Source organism: Haliotis rubra, unplaced genomic scaffold (assembly GCF_003918875.1).
Source record: "Haliotis rubra isolate DU_JTF1 unplaced genomic scaffold, ASM391887v1 Scf17, whole genome shotgun sequence".
Taxonomy (NCBI): domain Eukaryota; kingdom Metazoa; phylum Mollusca; class Gastropoda; order Lepetellida; family Haliotidae; genus Haliotis; species Haliotis rubra.
In genome coordinates, this window is record NW_025765669.1 from 3,507,887 (window position 1) to 3,535,840 (window position 27,954).

General features: G+C 43.0%; 1 long non-coding RNA gene across 1 annotated transcript; it reads left to right on the forward strand.

Annotated features, from left to right (window-relative positions):
* The first annotated feature begins 5,838 nt into the window (after window positions 1-5,838).
* On the forward strand, window positions 5,839-7,722 carry LOC124272432. The gene is made up of 2 exons (XR_006897328.1): window positions 5,839-6,122; window positions 7,240-7,722. It is a non-coding gene; the product is annotated as an uncharacterized LOC124272432 (long non-coding RNA).
* Window positions 7,723-27,954: the final 20,232 nt, after the last annotated feature.

Here is a 27,954-nt window from a genome sequence, read left to right on the forward strand (position 1 = left end):
CATGTTTTACTTGTTTCACTAATACAAATCAGCAGATAATGTTTTAAAAGACTGAAATCATAGGAATGATTATTTTACAATTTTACACACTCTACAACAGCTGTTTCTTGTTTTAATAGTTGAAAAATGGTGACTTAAAATGGTTTATCACTGTCCCAAAGCAGAATTTTATTTCAACCTTTCTTTTGGACATCAGATTCACTGTTATTGTTGTATTTCGGCATGGACATATTCGTCCAATTTAACTCTTCTGAAAAAGATGCAATTCACCTAAATTTGAATGGATTTGAGAATTTATTTTCGTCATTTGCATAAAGCTGTGTTGTTAAGCTTTCTTGTAAACTAATACCTTCTAGCATATCTTTGATAGTTTTTCAGTAATTCATAAAGGTAGGAGGGTAACGTTTCTTTTGGTGTTTAGTGTATATGCTGTCTTCGTTGAAAAAATATCTTCTACTAGATGAAAGTATCATTTGCGTAGATGTAAGTATCTCCCACGAAGAATATGTATAGATCGCCCTAATACGCTTCCATAGATGGTCATAATGTCAATCGTTGGACTAAATCTCTGCTGCCGTCGGAGGTGACTGAGACGTTAAACAGCAAACGCGGACATTCGCACGCACACACATACGTACACGCACATACAGACGCAAATACACACAAGCACTCAACCGTAGAGTGACACGGGAGTGGGAGAGAGAAGAGAGGCCTATACTCAATTGAGTTCGTCGTCTAAACGCCGGCTACGTGAAAAAGTACACGTTAAAATCCCAACGCTAACATGTGGTGACACAGATCAACGTTGTAATTCGACTTTCATTCTTTCCCACAGCCATCTTTACATGCGGCTAACTCAGGGCTATCCGTGAGTCTGAGCCGTTCATTTAAGTGTACACACAGTTTACATTTCACCTCTTTGATATTGAAACCGCAGACCGAATACACAATTACTTTTCGTTCATTTGTTATCCGTTCGCGGGTTAATTCCAATATGGCTGACGGGTCGTCTGCTTCATCGTCTGGCTCCTTGAGATTGAAGAGTTTCGGCTTCACTTGAATCCCGGGGCAGCTCGGATGGCGACTGAAACTCTTTACTGGTTTTTAATCTTTCAAACAAACATTGGATGGTGCGAAGATTGGAATAAATTGCATAACAAAACAGTCTGTCTCTGCCACGATGTGGTGTTGGTCCAACGAAGGATGTCCAGCGTTGAGCTTTGCGGTCACTCCATCTGAGCTGTATCTTGCTGGTTCTGTTTGTTGTATGTTTGAGGGAAAATATAAATGATTTCAGATTAAATGTCCAGCCAGTTCGCTTAAAACTTTAATCTTTATTATCAAGTTATTCTTTAATGTCCAGTCAGTTGGGATATGACCGCTAGGCTTTAACATGTGTGTTTGACAAAATATGAAAGGTGCCAAGCAGCCTGTACCGATTAGTTTAACCACGGTATGATCAGAGGATAGGCAATCGGCTGCCCTCTCCGTATCAATGGATGCAACAACCTGATCTATCCATAAGCAGCCGGCTACCCTCACCCATCTACCAACTGACACAACCAACCTGGTCTGTCAATAGGCAGCCGGCTACCCTTCCCCTCTGTCAATAGGCAGCCGGCTACCACCCCTCTACCAACTGACACAACCAACCTGGTCTGACAATAGGCAGCCGGCTACCCTCCCCCTCTACCAACTGACACAACCAACCTGGCCTGACAATAGGCAGCCGGCTACCCTCCCCCTCTACCAACTGACACAACCAACCTGGCCTGACAATAGGCAGCCGGCTACCCTCCCCTCTACCAACTGACACAACCAACCTGGTCTGACAATAGGCAGCCGGCTACCCTCCCCCTCTACCAACTGACACAACCAACCTGGTCTGACAATAGGCAGCCGGCTACCCTCCCCTCTACCAACTGACACAACCAACCTGGTCTGACAATAGGCAGCCGGCTACCCGCTCCCTGTATCATGGGCGATGGGGTAGCGTAGTGGTCAAAGTGTTGGCTCGTGACGCTGAAGACCTGGGTTCGATTCCCAAAATGATTACAATGTGTGAAGACCATTTCTGGTGTCCCCAGCCGTGATATTGCTGGAATTTTGCTAAAAGCGGCACAAAACCATACTCATTCACTCTTCCTGTACCAACTGACACAACCATCCTGATCTGGCAATAGGCTGTCGGCTATCCTCAACAGTGTATCCATGAGCACAAAGCATCTGGACAAACAGGTCAGTGTATTCGGATGGTTTTCTCATTAAAACCAAGACGTGGCCTAAACCATATATCTCGGTCATTCTTAAATCCTTTTACAAATAACCTCTCTGTGAAGTGACAAGCCAAATGCAGTGGCTACGCGTTGCGAAGAAAGTGCTATCTGTATATTTTTAGCAAGGAAGTCTTTGAAGTTAGCCGTAATAATGCCTTGGACAGTCTTCAAGCTGACCACATTTAAAACCTAGCCATGCACGGGCAATTTGTTTTGTCGGCTGACTTTGACTTTAGTGCTGAAGACCTTTGTGAAAGGAAAGCCAAGAAGAGACTGTCATCTCTTACATCGCCTTTAAAACGTAAATTGAAATCAAACGTAGATTCACGATGTGCTATTCATATTCATTTGCTGCCTATCAGCGAAGGTTATATTAGGTTTTAACCAGTACACGTTACCTAGATAGAGTTAACACTCAACTGCCCACGATACGCGAAAGCATTGGCGTTACGAGTCAGTAAGGCTTGAAGATATTATCCATCAATATCGCGCCTATGGGGGGACACAAGAAATGGGCTTAATTTACAAAGAGAACCTTTGGGAAAACGAACCCGGGGTTCCCAGGTGAGGATAAATAAAACAGAGTACAGTTCAAGGTAAACTTGCACAAGTCTCTAAGGTAATAATATATAGATAAAATGAAAATTTCTAAAACAAAAACAAATATAAATTGGGGCCCTTCTACTGTCCGCTCATCTAGACTAGCCTCTTTAAAGAATACAATTACTATACATCCACGAACTTAGCATTCCGTACAGGTAGGTTTTTTACCTAAAGTTTAGCTGCTCTCTGTTCAGAACGAGGTACACCGAACCTAAGCGGCTGAAGTGATTTTTCTCAACACATCGTGGAATATGGTGCAATAATAATGATAATGATACGCATTTATAATGCGCAGCAATCAAAGTCTGTTGTGCACTACGCGCTGGCAATTTGGACATCAGAAGGCATCGCTGAAGAGATGAGCTTTGAGTCTGCTTTTGAATGTTGAAATGTAACAAACACATGATCAGATTGAGAATTGTTGTATATTCAATTTGTAAATTGTTGCAGTCCCACTCAGCATTGAAAGTCATTTAATATTCAATCAGCCGTCCTAAACAGAAACACCAATGGACGGTAAGTAATCAAGAGCTGTTAACCAATCATTAGGTATGAGTGAGTGAATTGGGTTCAACGCCGCTTTGAACAGTCTTCCAGTTGCATCAGGGTGTGTCAGCCTAAAGGGGAGGAAAGCCCGAATTGATGGAGATCTCAGACGATTGAAACCCACGAGTTTCCACGAATATGGTGCTGACGAACCCAGAAACGTAATTAGTGCGAACGGGATTCGAACCCACGAGAGGGCCTGTAAGTCTCGCGAGGCGCTACTTCCGGTACTAAGCTGGTTCCCGGCTCCTTTTGCGCGCGCCAACTTGCGATATTGGAGACGGGGCCCAGCTTACTTCCGGTACTAGATTTCCGGTGACAAGCACACTCCGGCGCAGTGATGACTTAGCATAACATCACTGCCACGGGCTAATTTGCATATCATGTGACCGGACTTTTCCCTTGTTTGTAAACAAACCCGCATACTCGTAAATAAGAAGAGACTGACCTAGCGCAAGCTTTTCGGCACGCTCTTCATAATGTTTTACATTGTTACATAAATATTGTTCTACATCTGAGAGAGTAAGGTTTATGATACTACATGTTTATATATCAAACGGGCTGCATCGTTTGCTCTCCGTCGGCTTCGATGACAGCACGTGGAGCCGTACAACCAATGTAAAAAAGGATCGTCTACGCAAATCGAAATAGTGTTACACGTTTTAGGATATTTTCTCAGTGAAACTAAAGCATTCTATCAAAGATGTTTCATTATATGTGTAGACTAGTCAAACATAAAAGATTTAAGAAATATGTACATTATATTGAATGGACTGTGTAAGATGTGACGAATCGTCACATCGTTCTGGCCTGTGGCAGAGGTACTATGCTGGAAATCTAGGTAGGAGAGTGGGTGACAAACTTATATTCAAGAACCAGTTCTGGTTCCAAATTGCGAACAAGTGTACAACCATGTTTGGCTGTCACAGCTGTTGACAGTCGCAATAGTTGGCTAATTTGGGGATGATTAAATCGGAAATATGTTATTCCTGCAAGGATTATCGGTTCCCTACTGTCAACTGACAGCCATGAGACAATTCGAAAAGGTATGAAACGTTGTTTGTCACCGGAAGTACTAAGGTCTCGCGAAGTGCCGTGACCTACTTATGGGCCCTATAGGTTTCTGGTCCACCCAAGGGACGCAACTCTACACGGCAAATTGTTGCATCTTTGACGACGCAGCCTCCCTCAGTTTAGTATATGATGACGCTGGTTACATATACATAACACCTCAATTCAGTGACTTTGATGAGTGTGTTCAGTTCGTGTCGTCTTTACTCAAATTATCAAATAGCGATGTGTTTTTTTTCCTCGGGCATTGGGCAACGACATTAGTGGTGTGCACTCAACACAGTTCACTGTTTTCACTCAGAGGTTGGTTGGTTGACTAACGCCGCACAATGTTCTAGCTATATGGCGGCGGTCTGCTAAAAATCAAGTCTGTACCAGGCAATCCAGTGATCAACATCATGAGCATTGGTCTACGCAATTAGCATGCGATGACATGACGAGGGTTGGACAAAACCCCACCCAGACAAAATCCCATAGGACAAAATGTCTGCACACTGCGGACAAGATCCCAACAGTATGAAAAATGACATACAATTTATTTTGAAATAGATATCTATATTTTTCCTCATAAATAAGCAGTATTGGTCATAAGAACTAATAACATAATTCAACACTTCCACCTAATACTACCTTAATTTGTAACCTTCTTAGTGTACAAAAATCCATCTAATGCTATTTTAACTCCTCCCTTATTGCTCGGCAGAACTTCCATTTTGGAACACTGAAAAAAACCTGTCATCATCGCCGTTACATTTTCACAATTTATCAATGCAGCCACTGGCCTCTGTTACGAAAACAATCGACTTACCTAACTGGCTTCTGTCATGAAAGCATGCTAAATATAACTGGTGAAAAAGGGTAGCAATAACGTATGAAAATTTTGTCCTATGTTGGTCATTTTGGTGTGGGATATTGTCCAAAGAAATTTTGCCCTATGAGATTTTGTCTGGTTTGGATTTTGTGCCGTCCCCCGAGCCTGACCACCCGATCCCGTATATCACCTCTTACACATGCGCTTTATCGAAGACGGGTCTTCAGCTTAACGAGCGGACGCTCTAACCATTAGGCTACCCCATCGACACTTCAAAAAGATATTTTTGGCTGACTAGTGACATTCCTGGCATTATTACCAATCTCTTGTGTAACCTAGATCAGCCAGAAGATATGGTTCTTTAACGGCATACTTTCGGGAAGCCACCGCACTGTAACGTTGGCTTATCTCATACAAAATAAGTAATCGTCTAATCAGGGTATCCGATAATCTGTTAAGCCACAAATGCGTAGCCAGCATGCAAGTCAGCCATTTACGACAATCTGTCAAAGGTAACCTGCATGTCGGCAACATCAAAGGTGATGATCCAATCGGGGTTTCAGGTGTGAAACAGGTGCAATACGACAGGTGTGTCAAGGAAAGTGTCAACTCATCGCTTAGAATCACGTCATACGGAGTACAATTACCGTTTTAGTAGACACGCAATACCTGTGTAATTACTTCGAACGCCGAATCGGAGTTGTATGGCTTGCTGTATATCACAACCAGTTGAGGAAAATATTTCAAACTTGGCGTTGTTGCTGCGGCGAAATGCTGTTGATTTCAACCCTGGTGGCCCCGGGATTGGGTTTCGGGTGAGTGACACTGAAATGAAATATACTTGTATCGGTCGGCTAACTTTACTCTTTATGCAGCGTCAGTGGGGTCGAAATGGTAGTAGCATCTGAGACAGAAAATATACTTGGTGTTTCAAGAATGGTGATGGTTGAGCTGTTTCATCGCCAACACTGTTGATGTAACTTTAACCACGTGGCGACAGGCACTGCCTGTATGCGTGTCTTTCTATCGTGAGGTGATGTGAAATTAGGTTTACGTCGCTTGAGAGACTATTGCAGTTATACAGCGACGCGCATTTTCGTGCGTATGGCTGCTTGTACTCGTCCGGACTAGCTCACCGGAGACGTCGAACAGTCCTTGTTTTATTCCCCAAACGCCGAGCCCCAGGCAGGGTAATAATAACTACCATTGTTTTAACGTCGTTTGATTATGCCTCGGCCAAGAATCGAATAACCAACCTTCCGCTCTCTAGGCAGATGCTCAATCTACAAGACCACGGTTGGTGATTTGTTGTTTAACGCCACACTCAGCAATATTCCATCTATATGGCTGCGGTCTGTAAATAATCGAGTCAAGACCAGACAATCCAGTAATCAACATCATGAGCATCGATCTACACAATTGGGATACGTTGACATGTGTCAACCACGTCAGCGAGCCTGTCCACCTGATCCTGTTAGTCGCCTCTTACGACAAGCATGGGTTACTGAAGATCAGTTCTAACCCGGATCTTCAAGGGTAACAAGACCACAGATGTGGTCGCATTTCCAACGTTTATCTGAGCTGCATATTTCTGAGACAGGCGCATCGCACCGACATGCCCTTTACTCCGCGGAAAAAAACACGCCATTACTGTCAGAGCTGTATCATATTTTGCTGTCAATGTGTTATTGTTGTGTAATTTTCATAACATTACCCAATTAAGCTTGGTCAACAAATCCTCTTTCAGTTAAACTATTGAAAACACAACTCTTTAAGACATCGCTTAAGTCAGATATACTCTGAGGTAATTAACTACTGTAACAGTGTTTACGTTCGAAGCGTAATGGATAGGAAGCTTTGTTCCTGTTCTTGTACAACGTCAGGACAGTTCTGTGACCAAACCTTATGAAAACAAACTTTTCTGTTTCCTAGAATCCTACACGAACACGATACATTCTCCCCCAGTTCCCAGCCAGATCAATCACAGGGAGGTAACCCAAGCGTCAGCCCACCAGGTGGCTCCACCATTTATAGCCTCGCTGTCGACTTGACGGAAGAACGCGTAGTCTAACGTTGAAGTGTTAACAAATTTACCCACAAAGGAGGGATTTGTCCGTAATTGATGTTATGTCACGGTGTTATGTCCAGATTGATGTAGCCGTGTGTTGTATGAGAGACACTGCATGTTCACAGATTGTAATTACAATGTCTGGTTTCAAGTCGTCTCAAGAGGCCTGTCTGTAGATGCTGTGTCACTTCCAGCCGCTAATGGCTGCAACTATACGCTAACGTCACATCACGGTGTCGAGTTAAGGAGATGCGAGCGACATGCCAGGTTGCACCCGTGCAACTCATTCAAAACCCATTTTAGTCTGCCAGCTTTAACGTTATTATGTTAATAAATCCAGTAGTTGATGGGTATTGTAGTTTGTTCAGAGACAATGTCGAAAATTCACACACGACGCTAATCGCAGGGTGTGTAGACTTGGACTCGATGCAGATTCCATTATCCCCCTTCAACGAATAGTTCATGTAATGAGAATGGACCATGAGGGTTGTACCAAGTGATTGACTATCATACCTGTGCAAAATGTATCAAAGTGGTTGGGATTAAGCAGTGTATGAAATGAGCCAAAAATCCAGCCAGACATCAGGGCTGGTAATTTCAAAATGTCACCAGTCAAAATGTTACCAGACCAAATATGGTGAATTTACTCAGATGTATGGAACATCTAAAAAAAATCCAGACCATCGGGCTGGCTAACTGTAAATTTAGACCGTCCGTCAGAAATCTAGACCGTCTCGGGCGGTCCGACGGGCCTTATTTCATATACTGGATTAAGGTTGGTACAGGTGGCCCCGTCGCCTGAAGTGCCGCATTTCACTACACAGAGTTGCGTCCCTTTGGTACGCCTGAAACCTATGATCTGATATATTTCCAGGTTGGTCAGCACCATACTCGTGTTCATTGTTATCACTTAATCTATACAAATCTTAGGCCTGCATCACTTAGGGATTGCTTGAAACCATCAGGCTATCACATAACTGGAATATGGTTCAAAGCGGATGAACCTAAATCACTCACCATGGGTTGGTCCCAAGTAACCAATGCTAGGCCACTTAATGGAGGCGACTGGTGACCTACCATTGTATCTCCCACTGGATCGACTGTCTGGTCAGACTAATAAATGGACATTTAATGGCTAAATCGCCCAACAAACCAATATCCCGCCCTAGGTGTGCTTGAAGTAGAAATTCTTTAGATGTTTAATGAATGACAGCATGTGTTCAGATTCCTGCAAATCGAGTGCGAGGTGCCTGTACTTGATCTAGGTAATAATACACCCTTAACAATCGAAGGGGGTAATCAGATATGTCATTCTATATATACTCTCAACCTTCATCTCTGAAACCACTTCCTCGATATGTCGGTCTCGACGATAAAAATGCATGGCCAAGCATAAACCTTACTCACACTGTCGTGTTACACCACCCTCACTTATCCCGGGCACTATAGTAAGACTGACTGGCTGACTGAGTTTGGTTTTACGCCGCTTTAAGCAATATTCAAGCAATATCACGGCGGGGGACACCAGAAATGGGCTTCACTCATTGTACCTATGTGGGGATTCGAACCCTGGTCTTCGGCGTGACGAGCCAACGCTTTAACCACTAGACTACCCCACCGCCCCCACTATAGTAAGAGGCAACCAATCTAGTACTATATCCTTATTCTGTTGTAATCCATTTTCTGGATCCATCGCCACCATTGTTTGCTTTCTGCAATAACGACATCTGTCCTATCTTTAACTTCACAATGAATGTCTCTCGCTCGTGAGCGTAATGTGATTGGATGGCTATTTTCACCGCCGTACTAAACCGGCTAGCGCATCGAGTACGAATGAGCTCAGCACGTAACTATGGCAACGAATGACAATAGAATGGCGATGTAATACACCCGATAATCTAGGATCTATCAATACTCTGCTTGTCTCGAAGTAAGTAAATTTCGATGTTTCCAAAATAAAATACTGCACACTGTAAAGCCTCTTTGAAACATTTTTAAATGTATCTGTCAGTCAAATATTGCCAGTGCATGTCCCAAATCTCTGGTTTCGTGTAGAAGCGACTAAACACCTTTATTCATTAATCTTAATGACAGGAAGGATAGTCCAGCTTAACTTGTGACAAACAATACAGATGAGAACAATGTTTCCTCTTCAGAGCTGACAAACAATACGCGCACTTGTCAAACGCTCAAAATGCGTCATTTTATCTCTGAAAAATACATTAAAGAACATTACTCATCTCTGAAAAATACATTAAAGTAAACTTTATAGTCTGTTTACAGTTTTAAATAACAGTTTTTGATTATTTTTCTGAACAATCCATGTTTTGTCAACTATACAATCGTCATTTTGTCAAAAAAGCTGCTTAAAGGGGATCCGGTGATATTAATATAGTGATCCATTTCTGTTTCAGTGGATTGCGTGTTCCCTTAAACTTGGTCAGGGGCGTAGCTACCATTATAAAAAAGCCCGGGCTTACACATGATTTTTGCTATGAAAGTTGTGCAAGCCCTAAAACTATCTAAATATAAAGTTTGCAACCTACCGGGCTTACACGAAAAAATGGCTTGCTACGCGCCTGTTGGTTTATAGGACGGTACTGTATCCCAACGGCGTGGTTTGTTGCTTATCAGTGAGTGAGTGAGTTGGGTTCGAAGATGCTCTGGGTGAGGTGAAATTGGGTTTAACGTGCTTGAGTATGTCATATGACGACGTGCATGCGCATGTATGTAGCCCAGACTGCCCAGACTAAAGCTGGTTTTATAGTGCTAGCCCACTGAGATACCATGCCACAGTGAAGCATGAATACCCAACTCAGACACATCATACTGACCAGTCCGTGTTGTACCCATTAATGCCAAGCGTCAGGCAGGGTCCAACAAGTACCATATGTTAACGTCTTTTGGTATGACGCGGCCGGGGATCGAACCCGCGACCTTCCTCTCTCCGGGCGGACGCTGTCACCACTACACAACGGAGGCGGTCTCAAAGATGTTCTGAACAGTCGTCCGTTGAAAATGTGAGGAAAGCCCAAAGTGATGCAGAGGTGAAGAGATGGTTAAAGGCTCTAGTTCTTTAGCAGATTGCTACGTAACACAGACACTAACAAACGCACGCACGCACGCATAAACTAGTTCCAGATCGTTGGAAACATTACAGATATGCTACATTTTAATTTTTAAAATGAGATACAAACCGCCCAGCCTTCTGATTGTGAAATGTTGCATTCAGTTTTTGACACCTGTTATATCCGATCCAATTTCGTACAAGAAGCAATCCGAATCGGTGGCATCCTCATTAATCCCCTCTGTATAATGCGGACACAAGATAACACAACCTGTGCTACAGTCTAGCAGCTGATGTTTACACCTGTAAAACCGATGTGAGTGAGTGAGTTTTAGATGTACGCCGCTTTTAGCAATATTCCAGCAATATCACGGCGGTGGACACAAAATGGGTCTCAAACATTGTACCCATGTGGTGAATCGAAACCGGGTCTTCGGCGTAAAGAGCGGACGCTGTAACCAATAGGCTACGCTACCGCCCCAAAACCGATATGAAAAGAGGGTGTATATGTTCTCGATGGTAAACTGTTTTAACTTCCAAAACATAGAGCATCCGCCCGGAGAGCGGAAGGTCGTGGGTTCGATCAACGACCGCGTCATACCAAAAGACGTTAAAATATGGTACTTGTTGGTCCCTGCCTGGCGCTCGGCATTAATGGGTACAACAAGGACTGGTCAGCTTGGAGTCAGTATACTGTGTCTGAGTGGGGTATTCATGCTTCACTGTGGAATGGTATCTCAGTGAGCTAGCACTATAAAACCAGCTTCAGTCTGGGCTAGTACAAGCAGCCGCACATACACATACACACGCATGCACGTCGTCATATGGGCGAAATATTCTCAAGCACGACGTAAAACCCAATTTCACCTCACCTCACCACCAAAACATAATCAGTGCATATCAAAACAAAACGTCAGTATGGAACAACATGTGTTGCGGTAGAACGCGTGCATACTTTACTGCTATGAATTACATAAAAAACAATTAGCTTTGTGTAATAAAACCAGTGCAGCATTGTCTGTGCACAGGTGGATCCAGGATTGCTTAAGCTGGTGCATTAAGTAGTACGTGAACTTACATGTGAAGTGGTGTTTTGTGAGCACCTTGTACAGGTGTGCAGAGATACATTACTGATGGCATAAGGCTTTCGTGAACTTCGTTACGCATTCTTGAAATTAATTATCTACTCATGATGAATCACCTGAATCTGTTGATAGTTCCTGCGATACCGAGTGAGTGAGTGAGTGAGTATGTATTTACGCCGCTTTTAGCAATATTCCAGCAATATCACGACGGGGGACACCAGAAATGGGCTTCACACATTGTACCCATGTGGGGAATCGAACCCGGGTCTTCGGCGTGACGAGCCTACGATGCCGACAAACAACGACTGAGTCATCATTTGTGTATTAACAATTTCGAGTACAGACAATCTTTTTGGTCTTATGGACAGTGTGTCCGGCCGTAGGCGGAACGCCGGAGGTTCGATCCTCAATCTCATCTTACAAAATGACGTTAAAAGATGGTACTTGTTGTATTTATAGTAATGGTCACATGACGTTACAGGGAATAAACACAGCATATCAGAGTCGGTACACTATGTTTGGACATCTATACATGTTAAAATTGAGTCATGGTATTTCACTGGATTAGTACTATGAAAGTGATATACGCACGCACGCACGCACGCACGCACGCACGCACGCACGCACGCACGCTACGTAAGGGCAGTAATTTTACCCCGTTGCACCTCACCAAGCGCGGTAGGATATCGGTCAAGGGGAAAATATAACATCCAAATGTCAGTTTTATGTGCTACTCCTGGATTTTTACTAATTGACAACCGCCTCCGTGGTGTAGTGGTTAGACTGAGTGAGTGAGTGAGTTTAGTTTTACGCCGCTTTTAGCAATATTCCAGCAATATCACGGCGTGGGACACCAGAAATGGGCTTCACACAGTGTACCCATGTGGGGAATCGAACCCAGGTCTTCGGCGTGACGAGCGAACGCTTTAACCACTAGGCTACCCCACCGCCCTGTAGTGGTTAGAGCGTCCGTGGGCTAGCACTATAAAACCAGCTTAAGTCTGGACTAGTACAAGCAGCCGCACATACGCACATACACATACACACGCATGCACGTCGTCATATGAGCGAAATATTCTCAAGCACGACGTTAAACCCAATTTCACCTTACCTCACTAATTGACAAGAAGCGGCGTAAAATTATTGTCACTCACCCGCTGCATCGTAGAAATACCTAACGTGAAATAGACCAAAGGGCACATTAACTATTTTGAGAGCAGGATACTCCCTCATCGTGACATGTAGAACACTCAGGACAAAACCATCACAACACAAAAACCAAACGTCAGCATCTTTAAGAACACGATCCACACTCAAATAACAATGTGTATTATCAAGTAACGATCCGAACAGAAACCCAGTTGTTTTTTCTCCAGGTGTGTTCCTATCAGATTGTCTACATACAGTACTGTTGGCGTTACGCCGGATTAAAACGTCGCCCTATTACTATTAACAAATAGGGACGTAAGACGAAACCCTGTCACACCCGACTCTTTCAAACACGTCTGGACTTTTGAACAGGCGGGTCGTCTCTTTTCTTGAATCAATTATAACAAATAGGACTTAATGTCCACCCATTTCAAATTTTTGACCAAATTAAAAATAATCATTATTCGAAAAAAATATGTGTCAAGATATGTTTTTATAGATTGCTGTAGAAATGATAGCCATTGTATTGTAAGGTAACCCTGGATGTTTTAGTGTCACGGGGCATCGTGTGCATCATTTGAAAAACAGGCCAGCATAATATTTACATTTGATGTCTTCTGATTTGATAGTAATACTAACCTCGGGCATAGCCAATGTGTCGGCTCATGACAACGCATGCAAATGAAACCGTATTTACCGTAAATCTGGCAATATACCACACCTTCCATGACTGACAAACTTTATGATCTCTATCTTTGACTGTCGTCCTGCGAAGATAACCAACAATGACATTGTGATCCGCATGTGTTTTGTTATAATTGTTATAATCAACAATGACATTGTGAATAGCATGTGTTTTGTCAAAATTGTTATAACCAACAATGACATTGTGAATAGCATGTGTTTTGTCATAATTGTTATAACCAACAATCACATTGTGAATAGCATGTGTTTTGTCACAATTGTTATAACCAACAATGACATTGTGAATAGCATGTGTTTCGTCACAATTGTTATAACCAACAATGACATTGTGAATAGCATGTGTTTTGTCACAATTGTTATAACCAACAATGACATTGTGAATAGCATGTGTTTGTCGTCAATCGTCACAATTGTTATAAATTGTTATAACCAACAATCACATTGTGAATAGCATGTGTTTCGTCACAATTGTTATAACCAACAATGACATTGTGAATAGCATGTGTTTCGTCACAATTGTTATAACCAACAATGACATTGTGAATAGCATGTGTTTCGTCACAATTGTTATAACCAACAATGACATTGTGAATAGCATGTGTTTCGTCACAATTGTTATAACCAACAATGACATTGTGAATAGCATGTGTTTTGTCACAATTGTTATAACCAACAATGACATTGTGAATAGCATGTGTTTCGTCACAATTGTTATAACCAACAATGACATTGTGAATAGCATGTGTTTCGTCACAATTGTTATAACCAACAATGACATTGTGAATAGCATGTGTTTCGTCACAATTGTTATAACCAACAATGACATTGTGAATAGCATGTGTTTCGTCACAATTGTTATAACCAACAATGACATTGTCAGGTGATGTAGCAACGTCATTGTGTTCAATATGTGCAATATAACTATGACACTGCATTACCAAACATTTATGCATTGATATAAACACGGTATTGCCAAATGTGTCACATAACTATACACATTGACACACTTGAGAAAAAAACACCGTGTTGAACATTGGAACATTGTTTAAATAACCACGGCATTAATATTGCCGCCTTTTCTACAAATCCAGGGCAACAACATCAACACGAACTCACTTTGCAACATAACGGTAATGGCATTTACAAATTTGAATTAAAAACTCTGACGTTAAGTTATAAGCCCCGGGTCATGCACCCTCCAGGGTGCCGAACAGGTAAAATTACAAGACACAAGCATCTACCCGAGATAAAGAAGAAAAGAAAAATGCTTCGAGAACCCAATCTTCCCGAGTTTCAAGAACACCACACGAATGGAGAAAACTGTGATTTGTAACGCCCAGGCGAGACGTCGTAAGACGCACTGATTTATTTATGGCCGAGATGGTGAAACTATCCTATCTGAGATCTCCCATGTTATTGAGAAGACAACGGAATTCGTACTTGTTACATGTTGATTACGTTTTCACAAAATGACAAGATTTTATCTGGGCAATGATACGGTACCCCTGACTGTTTTGTCGGCTCCAGTCTCGGTGTGGGTAAAGAAGAACTTATCAGATGCACGTGGCACGCGCGTTGCGTGCTCCCCAGCGACATAGATCATATTGCACGTGGCGCTTGACTGTACCCAGGGAGTTTCAAGACGGTCGTAAAGAGATGAGTGCGTTTAAAGAAAACATTAACTACATCGACTGGAGTGAGAAACTACTCTATCTGAAGCCTCAGTGGAGATGGAGAGGCCAGATAGTTTAATATGATAAATCTAACCTCAAGCTATCCGAATGTGACAGAAGTATTGAATCCGATTTCGTTTCAGCGAGCCTTGCCGCTTTACATTTGCTTCATCGCTGTTAAATTTGCATATTATGGTAAATATTTCTTAAACTGGCATTACTGCGCAACACTGAGCGTGCTTCTTGCTCAGTGGTGTTGAAATAAAAGTAAAATTGCTTTTACGTTTCTTAAACTTGCATGAGCGTTCGTGAAGATCAAAGGGTCGAGGTGTCATCTTTGTTGCCATGTTTCTGTCAAAAGTCAGACTTTTCTTTCCAAAACTGCAAGAAATGGAAACATATCACTCAACGTTCTTTCTAAAATTTGGCACGTCCAACGCTAACGCCATCACTTTTTACTAAATAAAACATGCAGACTTTACTTTGTAGTGTCAGGAGAGATTCCTCTGTGGTGAGAGCTTCCGCTACTGACGATTTTGATGACAGAACCTGTCAGGAAATAAACAATAAAAAATTGCAGTAAACGGTGTTATGATACAATGTGCGTTGTCTTGTCCGACGTGGAATGTCGTTTTATTTGTGATAGGGACTTAAAGTGGTCAAGGAAGACGTAAAACATGTATTGTGCAGTGAGTGAGTTCATCCTCGATTACACAGTGTACATGTATCTAAAAGAGTCATTTGTTTAAGATGGTGATTTGATATTATTGAACGCCACACCACCTATATGACTAAACTGACTGTCCAAAGAAAGTTTACCACTTTAAAACGTAATTGCAAAAGTTTATAAACACCGGTCCAAACTAAATTAATGCAAAACGCACATTCCAAACACACCAATGTCCTATGCAGAAAGTGATACAAGTCAATGGCCATTATGTCTGTGTGATTGAGTGAGTGAATTTGGTTTTATGCTGCTTTTAGCAATATTCCAGCAACATCACGGCGGGGGACACCAGAAATGGGCTTCACACATTGTACCCAAGTGGGGAATCGAACCCGGGTCTTCGGCGTGACGAGCCAACGCTTTACCCACTAGGCTACCCCACCGCCCCTTCTGTGAGATGGTAGAGACAGTATATGTCGTTGGCAGCAACGTGACTGGCAGAGGGTCGTCTTCACCAATGAAAACCGGTTCTGTCTCCTGAACTGATGGTAGACAGCATGCTTACTGCAGTTCAGCGTTACATGGATGACATTCTTATTTTTATTGTCCTACCCTTTCTACAACAGCTGTTTGGGTGGTATTCTTTATCATCACATTAACTTCCTTGTAGCCAACAACGGCCCTGTGAAATGTTCTCCACAGAACACGGATCATCAAGTTGGATAGCCGTCACATCCTCCAGCCCGCCGAGGAGCGGTGGGATAGCCTAGTGGTTAAAGTGTTCGCCCGTCACGCTGAAGGCCCGGGTTCGATTCCCCACTTGGGTACAATGTTTGATGACCATTTCTGGTGTCCCCCGCCGTGATATTGCTGGAATATTGTTAAAGGCGTAAAGCTAAACTCACTCACTCCAGCCCGCCGACAAGAACTGATAAATATCCTCCACGAAGAATCACGACGTCATCAGATGAAGGACTTTTTCTGTGCGCCGGATAGAAGATTCACAGGGGTAAACCCTGTCTATCCTCAAGCGGAAGTTGGTCGTCATCAACTACCATTTCCTCGATAGACAGTCGATCCCGGTAGAGAGTGAGTCTCAAACTTTGTAGGATTTTGATATTTCCAAGTAGTAAATGTTTATGAAATCGACTTGTCTTATAAGCTGAATGGTCATGGATTATAACCCATCTATCATTTGGTCATGACACATCATATTTTGTTTACATTTGAAGCATTTCTTGACACGTCTTTCGGCGCGAATAGGAAAAGCAGAGAAATCGACCACTTTCGACGTCTTTACAACATAATCAATTGAATTGATTTCACGTATTGTGCATTTTTAGGCTAAATGAAGTTATGAGGGATCCACTGTCTATCGAGGAAATTGTAGTTGATGACGACCAACTTCCGGTTGAGCATAGACAGGGTTTACCCCTGTGAGATTGTTGCGCTTATATACCGACGTGGCTGCTTATTGTGGTCAGGTATGTGGTTTTGTAGTCCTCACCCTGTGTAACATTAAAACCCACTCACCCGTCAGTGTTTTATCTCCGAGCACAAGACATAGTTAAGTCTTTTTGGCATGACGCAGTGTATGGTACAGATAAATAATAGCTCGGTATCTGGTACACACACAGTAAACAAGCCTTGCTCCAAGGCTGTACTAAAGGCTAAGCCCATGGACTTACAGTAATTCTATCCTTTAAAGAGTCAAGAAAAGCGGACAGAGCCACTCTGTTAGAGATATATATATATTTTTAGAAATTATCATTTAAATATTAATTATTACCTTAGAGACTTGTGCAAGTCTAACAGTAAACCTCTACACCCTGTTACTTTGGCTTCTCCCCCACATGAGTGAGTGAGTTTTACGCTATTTTGTACAGTGTTTCGGTCTGCTTAACAAGGGAGGAAAGCCCGAAGTGATGCAAGTCCCAGACGTTTATATCGTCCGTAAATACCACTGGAGCCGACGAACCGCGACACAGAATCCGGGCAAACTTGGATTTGAAACCGCAATCACTGGTTTCTGGCGCACTAAAGGGAGGCAACTCTTGGTAGTAAATATCCCCTTTTTACCACTCTACCACGTGAATCTGACGCCCTTTCAGCAGTTCGAAGTGACGTTAACCTTCATTTCACTCACAGAAGATGACCATCTATGGATGTGACCCACAAGGTCGTTCCGTATATATTTCAGAACATCACCACGTTATGACATATGCCAGACACGTGGGGTCTATTTCTGGTAAATGTGGCCTATTTTTCCAAATGTTGGTCTTAATTGTACCCTTATGCAACTAAATATAGCAATTCCATCTTATGTGAGTCCAGCTGTAATTGTCCAAACATTATGCCGCAGCCATTACTCCCACGAATTCTTCGAGACAATTCCTGAATAACAGGAAAATCATCACGTTATAAATGTTCTGGACTCTGTCCTCCCAGCTGCGAAAACACAACCCATTCCCGCCACAGTACAATTAGACTCGTTACCTCTCTCCCCATTCTTTCGATGTTTAGTAGTTTGGAAACAAAATGAAATTTTTAAGTCGTGTTTCCTTTGGCTGCCCCTCCCCCACCGAAGGAGGTATGTTTTTGTTCCGTGATTCTTGTGTTTGCATTCCGAAGCCTCTCGAGAACACACTTGAGAATGTGACTGAAAACAAACAAAAGATGCGAACGAATAACACACTGCCCTTACACGTCGTTATTGGGTTCGTGCATCAACGTCTGTTTCGCAGATTCGGAAAAAAGATGCTCATATTCTTTTTCGTCCGTACTGACGGTGGGGTAGCCTAGTGGTTCAAGCGTTCGCTCGTCATGCCGAATTCCCGGGTTCGATTCCGCACATGGATACAATGTGTGAAGCCCATTTCTGGTGTCCCCCGCCATGCTGGAATATTGCTAAAAGCGGCATAAAACGAAACTCACTCGATCATTGTTCTTCAGTTTCTTACCTGGGAATTGTAGACGAACATGTGTTACAACTTTCTTCATATAACTTTTTGTACATACAATACATGTAATATATTAAAATCGAGCATTAACAATTTCGTCTTTCTCTCTGGTTTGCGGGAAGGAGAGAGGTAGCCTTATGCTTAATGCGTTTGCTTGTCAAGCCGAAGACCCGGGTTAGATTCCTCTCATAAGTATATGTTTAGTGTATTTCTGGTGTCCCCCACTGTGACATTGCTGTAAAAGTAACCTCCACCTCACTCACTCTACCTTGTGAGGCATTGGTGGCCTTGTGGTCAAAGACATTAAAACATCGTGAAGTGAGGGCCCTACCGTCATGCCAGGATCCGCAAATCTCAGGTTCGAATCCTTGATTCGTCCCACTGAGCTACCTGTCGCCAACACACCAGCCACATAGATGTCACCTAAGTAGGGGACCTACCACTGTCAATATGGAACTTGCTTGTCGTAAGAGGTGACCTCACGGGATCGGGTGGTGCGGCTCGCTGACTTGGTTGACACGTCGTCGTGTCCCAATCGTCTGGTCTAGACTCGATTATTTACAGACCGCCCCTATAAAGTCGAAAGTTTGTTGTGTGCGACATTAAACAACAAACAAACAATAACATGCGATTTAACTGAAATACTTTGACGACCTGTTCCACAGATACCAGAGAGTATAACAATGAAATAACAGTTAAAAAATATGTTACGAATGATTTGGCAAGTCTACGTGACCTAACATAACTCTATTTATAAAAACTTTGAAAGAAATATTCTTTGTGGAAAACCATATATGCAAAAGAAATAATAAAATAGAAGATTTCAATCATAAATGGGGTCTTCTTTCCCAGTACTTTGATGAATTTAAAATGTATCCAATTTACCTGAGGTCATATTTCTCTTTTATTGACTTATATATGTGTATTAACATGATATTGACATAGTACCTGTACATCATCCATCTGTCTGTACATCACTGTTCTACATATGACATTGTAATCCTGGAAACCAATAAAAAAGAAATATAAAAAAATAGTTATGGAAATGCTTAAATGGCAACAGTACTATTGAAAATAAATTTTCAAAATGTGAAAAAAAAACTCAAAAAATACCAACATGTCTACGTGACCTCTGCTCAAAACTAGCTACGTACGTTACTTGAAATATGTACTGAAGCTCCTTTTGGATTTTAAATCTTTATTTGTGAAGAAGATCACTGGAACTTTAGTCTTCTGAAAAATCCCATCATCTGTTATATGGATAAATGATAACACATGTTATCACACTTCACTCAAAATCGTTATCATCAATATTGCAACCCTGTCGAACTGAGAACGTTCTCTGAAGTGGTGATGAGTGCACTCTTTCTTGGCTTCGATTGATGCATGCACGTGCGCCGTTGTCGGGGCGTTAAGTTCGCGCTGTTGTTCCATGAACCCAGTCAAAGTTTACAACACGACTTAATGAAATGCTCATCGCTGAAAAATCTTCGTTTGAAGTCATCTCGCCCGTGTAATAGTAATTTAAAGGAAAATGTCCAAGCGTTGAGTTGGTAGCAAATGGCAAAGGTTCTGGAGATGGGACCAAAAGCAACATTTGCCGAGACTAAACTAACCGAAGCTGGCTACCCTTTGATACCATCGGTATCATGACAGCAGAGATGAACCGACGGATAAGCTAGATAACTGCATTTGACAGTAAAGGGCAGCGTGACCGAGAGCATACTATCAGGTGTTGGTCCGGTGTTCCAGAACTGGTTCCGTTGTTTAAGTGCGCGACCGCAGGATCCAGGTCTACTGAACCGGACAAGGGCTGGCCTTACCGACGTCCGGAATGCTACCGATTTCAAGACAGGAATACCGAGCACAGTCACGACTTTGAATCTTGCATGCGCGGAAGAGCAGCTCCTCGCAGCGATGCCTCGTTTCCTGCTGTCCCTTGTGGAGGATAACGACGGTAGCACGCGCTGTGATGGAGCTAAGCGGAAGACGGGTCGACGGAGATCGACATTCATCATTGAACATTCTTTTCAAAGCAGCACATTCTCATAACACCCGTAACATAACGATCTGGTCTGGATGACACGTGGAGTGCAGCTGGGGTACACTCCATGCACTGTACATGTGCAGAGTGGCTTCCCTTACAGTTCCAGACACCTATGATCTTGGACGCGAATCAGGGCCTCCTTTCACAAAGCACTAAGGTGGTCGTAAGTCACTAAGGTAACCTTAGTGCAATGTTAAAGAATGGGAGTTTAGGTTAATCTTAGTACAGGTTGCTTCGTGAAAGGAGCCCCTGGACTTGTGGTCTGGTCTTGGCTGCTCGTAGATTTCGCCATTGGTGAAAGGCAACACCTGCATCACCCCCGACATCATACTGACTTATAACATGATATAATCACAATACTGTTCTTACCGGCGACAGACCATCTCCGTGGTGTAGTGGTTAGAGCGTCCGCCCAGGGAGCAGAAGGTTGCAGGTTCGATCCCCTGCAGCGTCAAACCAAAAGATGTTAAACGATGACACTTGTTGGTCCCTGCCTGGCGCTCGGCATTAATGGGTACAACAAGGACTGATGGGCTCGGAGTCAGTATAATGTGTCTGAGTGGGTATTCATGCTTGACTGCGGCATGGTATCTCAGTGAGCTAGCACTATAAAACCAACTTAAGTCTGGGCTAGTACAAGCAGCTACAGATACACATGCACGTCGTCATATGAAAAACATTTTTGTTAAACCCATTTCATCTCACCTCACACAGGCGATAACCCAACACACGCAAACGAGCACGTGCACTACACAAAACGCATGCAGAATACGAAGTGACTTGATTGAATGTTGTTTTGCGTCACAGTCAACAATACACCAGTGGTTGACAGCATGAGCAGTCCTCAACATCCTGGCATGCTGCCAAGTCATACAATTTAACGACCTCGGACGTTCTTGAGAGTCACTAGATGCTGGGGAGCTTTTCTGCAATATTACCGATGCGATGTAAAATGTCTGCCATGGTAAGGTAAAGGAAAGTGGGGTTTTACGTCTCGTTCAATCTCATTCCGCAACTTCTGTCTGTTAGCTCTAGTCCGGGAAACCATGCCGTTTAACATTGTTACTCAGATACTTTGCCTTATCCGAGCAGACAGTCCATGCCATGTCCTTAATGCCGAGTGCAGGATAGTAACAAAACTAACAACTAGTCTGTCTTATCCTGAACCAGACAGCCCTCCCTGCAATGCTAAAGCTAGTCCGTCTCACAGTCCCTGAACCACAATATTTTACCTACTGCCTAGCCCTCCCTGCAATGCTAAAGTGCAGGCAATCCCTGAACCAAATTTTCCCTAAGCCCTCCCTGCAATGCTAAAGCTAGTCCGTCTCACAGTCCCTGAACCACATTATTTTCCCTACAGCCTAGCCCTCCCTGCAATGCTAAAGCTAGTCCGTCTCACAGTCCCTGAACCACATTATTTTCCCTACTGCCTAGCCCTCCCTGCAATGCTAAAGCTAGTCCGTCTCACAGTCCCTGAACCACATTATTTTCCCTACTGCCTAGCCCTCCCTGCAATGCTAAAGCCCTAAATGAAGCAAGTCTAGATTTCCCCAGGTCCTGAATCTCTGGTCTCGCTGTGGCTCCTTTTGAATTTAAATGTGTTTATTTGTTACAAACATTTTTTATGTATATTCAGACACTAAGCGTTAGTCTACGTAACAACAAGTACCACCTATTCACCTCTTTGGGTATAACGCAGCCTACGATTGAACAAGCGACCTTACTTTGGGTAGACGGGCTGTTCCACCATGATGTCCCAATACGCTGAAGAATACACTTGAAACATTGTTCGGGCATCATTCACGGACGTGTTTGACCTTTTTAAAGAAAGAGTGCGTGTGTTTGTGGCGTTGAAACAACAGTCAACAAAACCACAACGATGCAGCTGGAAGGGAATGAGTGAGTTTAGTTTCACGCCGCTTCAGTTTAGCAATATTCCAGCAATATCACGGCGAGGGACATCATTAGTGGGCTTCACATATTGTACCCATGTGGGGGAATCGAACCCGGGTCTTTGGCATGACGAACGAACGCTTTAACCACTAGGCTACTCTCGCCTGTACAGACGAGTAATAAGTAGTCGTGCATGGCGTAAAAATGATGATAAACCGTGTGTCATCCTACCCCTAAGGTGTAGAGTGTTGTTCATATTGGCCCGCTTGTCCGTGGCTAGTAAAAATCCAGTTGGGCCAGTGACTGTGGAGATTTACTGCTAGTAACTTTTCATGGGGTCATTTTGTAAATATATCACTCTCTCCGACTTATAGTTATAACACATGTGCAAATCATGCAAGATTATGGCCTGATAAAAATGTTCATCATATTAGCAGCTTAATGATGAAACCCGTGTCTACATTCAAATTTCGGACTAGTGAATTATTTTGTGGGCTGGTAACTTTCAGGCACAGCAAGCCCGACTGGCTAGCGAGATTTGGGAACAATATCGCACACTGTCCACAAAGCTATGTTAGCGCTAAGATGACCGTAACTCAATCCTGCACAACGGGCTTACAGTACGATCGTTTTGTTCAAACGGGCCCCGATCCTTTAACGTTTACATACAGACCGCCTTGATGTGACATAAAACATCAGTCATTCACTCTTCAGTCTTCAAGAGGCTGTATTCGAGAGAGAGCGATGAGTCGATGAGAAGCATGTTTTGCAGTCAAGTAGTGAGAACCTGGTTATTCTGGAAGGAAAGGAATTCAGAGCAGAATTGTCCGTGATTCTCTAGTTTCCCCAACCGCGTGTGTACCTGTAATTTAGCCTGAAACCTAAATCAACGGATAGACTAATTATCCATTAAGTTGTCTTCATTGCTTTGGCGTCAGTCGGAAGCGCACCTGTCGAAGAAGCCCGGAATAGACACGTTGCTAAACCATAAATTTGACTGGTTTTCCTACCTACCGGCGTGTAACGAACCCTCCATACAGAACAACACACGATGTTATTCCCCTTCAGTCCGGCGCTCGTAAATATCATCTGTTCAGCAATGACAGAACCAGTATCATTGGTCACACACTTGCTAAAAAAAATGTGCTAATTCCTTTGAGTGACCGACACACCATGTCAAGACGGCATTGCAAAACAAACCCACCAGATGCCCAAGCATGCTTCCTGACACTGTAATTACTTGTTTATTGACTTTTAATGGGATTAACGATAATTTGTAGTCAGCTATTCGTGTGATCACGATCGCTACGCTATCGGAACTACATTCCGATACACTGAGCCCGACCTAGTCTGTCTCACAGTCCCTGAACCACATTAATTTCCCTACTGCCAAGCCATCGCTGCAGTGCTAAAGCCCTAAATAAAGCAAGTCTAGATTTCCTCAGGTTCAGGGTCTGTTAACATCTGCAAGAAAACTAACTCACTTTGGGGGTCGGATTACAAAGTAAACATATCTAACTACCATGGCTGGCCGGACCAACATCCTTACCAATCTTGCCTCACATTTCCATCTGTCAACTCTTAATTAACAAGCACATTGGGTGACATGAAGCTATAGTGGAGGCCTTGTGTACAGTTTCTAGTCTTAAGAGACAAATCAAGCAAAATCTTGGGGAAAGGTTCCTCCTGAATGTTATCTTGTAAAAAGAATTGTTTCATTGTCTGACTTGGGTCCATACATAGCAGCCCAATTGTTAATGCAGTTAAGGATTTAATTGTAATTAAAACAAGGGTTATTTTTCTTATTCCTGATATAGGATTATTGTTTGAAACTTTGGTGTGTTTTGAGTATCTCTTTTTATCTAATTGCTCAACAGTAAAACATATGGGAGGGACCTAGCATGAAGAGTGAGTGAGTGAGTGAGTTTGGGTTTACACCGCATTCAGTAATATTCCACATATGGCGGCGGTCTGTAAATAAGTGGAGTCTGGACCAGACAATCCAGTGGTCAACAGCATGAGCATCTAAATTGGGATACGATGACATGTGTCAACCTAGTCAGCAAGCCTGACCACCCGACCCCGTTAGTCGCCTTCTCATGAAGAACCAAATTCAAAAGGCACAGCATCTCGGAATTAAATCTGTTTACCTTCGTGATGTGATTGATGCATGCAAGGTGAAATCTAGTGAGGATGATGTAGTATCTAGAAATACCCAGAACATCTTAAAACGTAAGACAGACGCTGGCCCCAGTGAACAGTTTGTTTAAAAAAAGGTGGTTATCTATATCCTCTTCGCATATATACAAATGGAAACTGTATAATTTTGTTGGTGTTCCACACAGAACTTGCACTTTGGTCATCTAGTGTCCAAGTGACATTGTGGGCTGCAAGTTTCCCAACAGTAAAATGTTAGGCAGTAGGGGCACTTGACCGGCCCACATGAGGTGATGACAGCATGGAGATAGGACAGGGCTTAACAGGAGGGCCAATAAATATGCCTTTCACTTATAGCGTTATCTGATGGTTGTATGATGTGGCTTCTAATTGGTAATGACCCCAGCACGTGTAGCCCCAATGCAGATGTTCTTAGTCTCTGAATCTCTGATCTCCCTAGGGCTCCTTTTCAATATAAATGGGCTTGTTTGTTACTATCAAAATTATAAATTTTCAGAGACTAAGCCTTAGTCTAAGCCCGACCTTGCTTGGGCGGACACGCGACTCGGATCCTTCACACGTGCGCCATTGTCCCAGACGGACCATATGTTACCCGGGTACAATTAACCTTGAAGGTTGACTGGTGGTCGGGGGAAGGGGGTCTGTTGTAGGAACGCTGGTCGTGTGAGGTTTCTGTGTGAAGAGACAAGCCCATATGTCGTTGTTATTTAGCCTGACGTGAAATATATTTGCTGTCTGAGACTCCGCTTAGTTAAACCAATGGACTCATATAACTATTTCAGAGCAAGCGTTGGAAATAACTGTCTCAATTATCCAGTGCATCTTTCACGTGGACTGACAAAATATATACCTGTCCCTTCGTTACGAAATATAAGGCTGTGCAGTCATAACTGAAGTTACATATTCCATCTGTAAATGGAGGCGGTGGGGTAGCCTAATGACCTGTGAAGATCCAGGCTATTTGTCTTCAACAACCCATGTGCATGCTTGCGGTAAGAAGCGACTAGCGGGATCGGGTGGTCAGATTTGTTGACTTGGTTGTCACATGCCATCGTATCCCAAGTACTCATGCTGTTGATCACTGGATTTTCTGGACCAGACTCGATTATTCACAGACCGCCGCCATATAGCTGGAATATTGCTGAGTGCAGCGTTAAACAACAAACACACAAACGGGTAGCATCGTGGTTAAAGTGTTTGCTTGTCACACCAAAGACCCAGGTTCCATTCCCCACATGGGTAGAATGTGTGAAGTCCATTTCTGGTGTTGGCGGATTATTGCTAAACGTATCTTTAAACCTTACTCACTCACTCACTCACTCACCATATTCAACTTAGTGAATATTTAAAGATTACAACTAAAACAGTCAAACATTATTAGTAAGTGGTAATACCCCGGCAAATAACTACTACTACTACTACTACTACTGACTACAGGTCAGAGAAACGTGTTTGTACGATGCTTGTGGGGTAACGTTGCACCCTTTTGGTGAACAGCACCCGAGATTTCCTCATGACGAGCTATCCACCTTCCGCAAACATGATGAAATGATGGCTCACCTTCAACTATTCAGGGTTGAGGGTTGTAACAGGTGAGTGAGTGAGTTTAGTTTTACGCCGCTTTTAGCAACATTCCAGCAATAACACGACGGGGGACACCAGAAATGGGCTACACACATTGTACCCATGTGGGGATCTTATATCTGGAGTCTGTCTGACAGTGGCGTTAAACAACAAGCAATCAATCATATATATATAGGACAGCGTTGACACAAATAATTCTTGACCATTGGTGTGGAAGTGTTCCAAAGTGAACTACTGATCCGACTGGGCATTCGAAGACTGGGAATGATATTTCAGCAGTCCGCAATATCACAGCCATACATCAGCTAATGGTAAATAATTAAGTTTGGGCATTAAAAATCAACGTACGGAAGCCCACCTGGGACCTATTATATTTTTACCTTGGAAATTTCAAGCTCTCTTTTTTTAAATTCAAGATGATGCAATATCTTACAACTTTAACACGATATCACGGATTTTCTACAAAGTTTCTTACAATTACAAATTAGTATCTTGAATTTTCAAATTGGCGGTTTCAACTTTCAAAAAAGAAAAGTAATTATATGGCGCTAATAGGCTTCCGGACAAATCAGGGCATCACAGCATGATCGGTCATGGCACGATGACATGTACGATTGAACCAGACCACCAGATCCTGTTGAGGCTCTGATAACAAACTTACAGGTACAGCTTGTATTTGTGGTCTTTACATCTGTGACCCGTGAAGGTCCGGGTTAGAATGAACCTTCAGTAACCCATGCTTGTCTACCCGTGAAGGTCCGGGTTAAAATGAACCTTCAGTAACCCATGCTTGTCTACCCGTGAAGGTCCGGGTTAGAATGAACCTTCAGTAACCCATGCTTGTCTACCCGTGAAGGTCCGGGTTAGAATGAACCTTCAGTAACCCATGCTTGTCTACCCGTGAAGGTCCGTTAGTTAGAATCGTGAACCTAGAATGAACCTTCAGTAACCCATGCCTGTCTAAGAGGCGGGTTAAAATGAACCTTCAGTAACCCATGCTTGTCGTAAGAGGCCACTAACGGGATCGGGTGGTCAGGCTCGCTGACTTGGTTGACACATGTCTCGGTTCCCAATTGCGCAGATCGATGGTCATGATGTTGATCACTGGATTGTCTGTTCCAGACTCGATTATTTACAGACCACCGCCATATAGCTGGAATATTGCTGAGTGCGGCGTAAAACTAAACTCACTCACTTTGAGATAAAATGAGGATCAATGTCGCGTTCAAGATTACGTAACGTACGTAGCGACGCCCACGCACCTGCGATCGTTGCGGGGGTAGTGGGGAAGAAGTGATTCAGATGCTCTTTGGTGGAGTGATGATCAGCGAGCGAGTGAGTGAGTGAATTCGGTTTTATTCCAGCAATATCACTTTGGCGCCAGAATAGGGCTAAGTACCTAATCAGGGAATCGTCGGGTTGTTTGGCTTGACGGGCGAACGGTTTAAACACAAGGCTACCCCCCATCGCCCCAGCTACCCACAGAACACTATGTACAACGTATACACAAGACAGGAAACTGATCGTAAAATGCACACACCTTGTCTCAACGGGAGTAGTGTCATCATTCA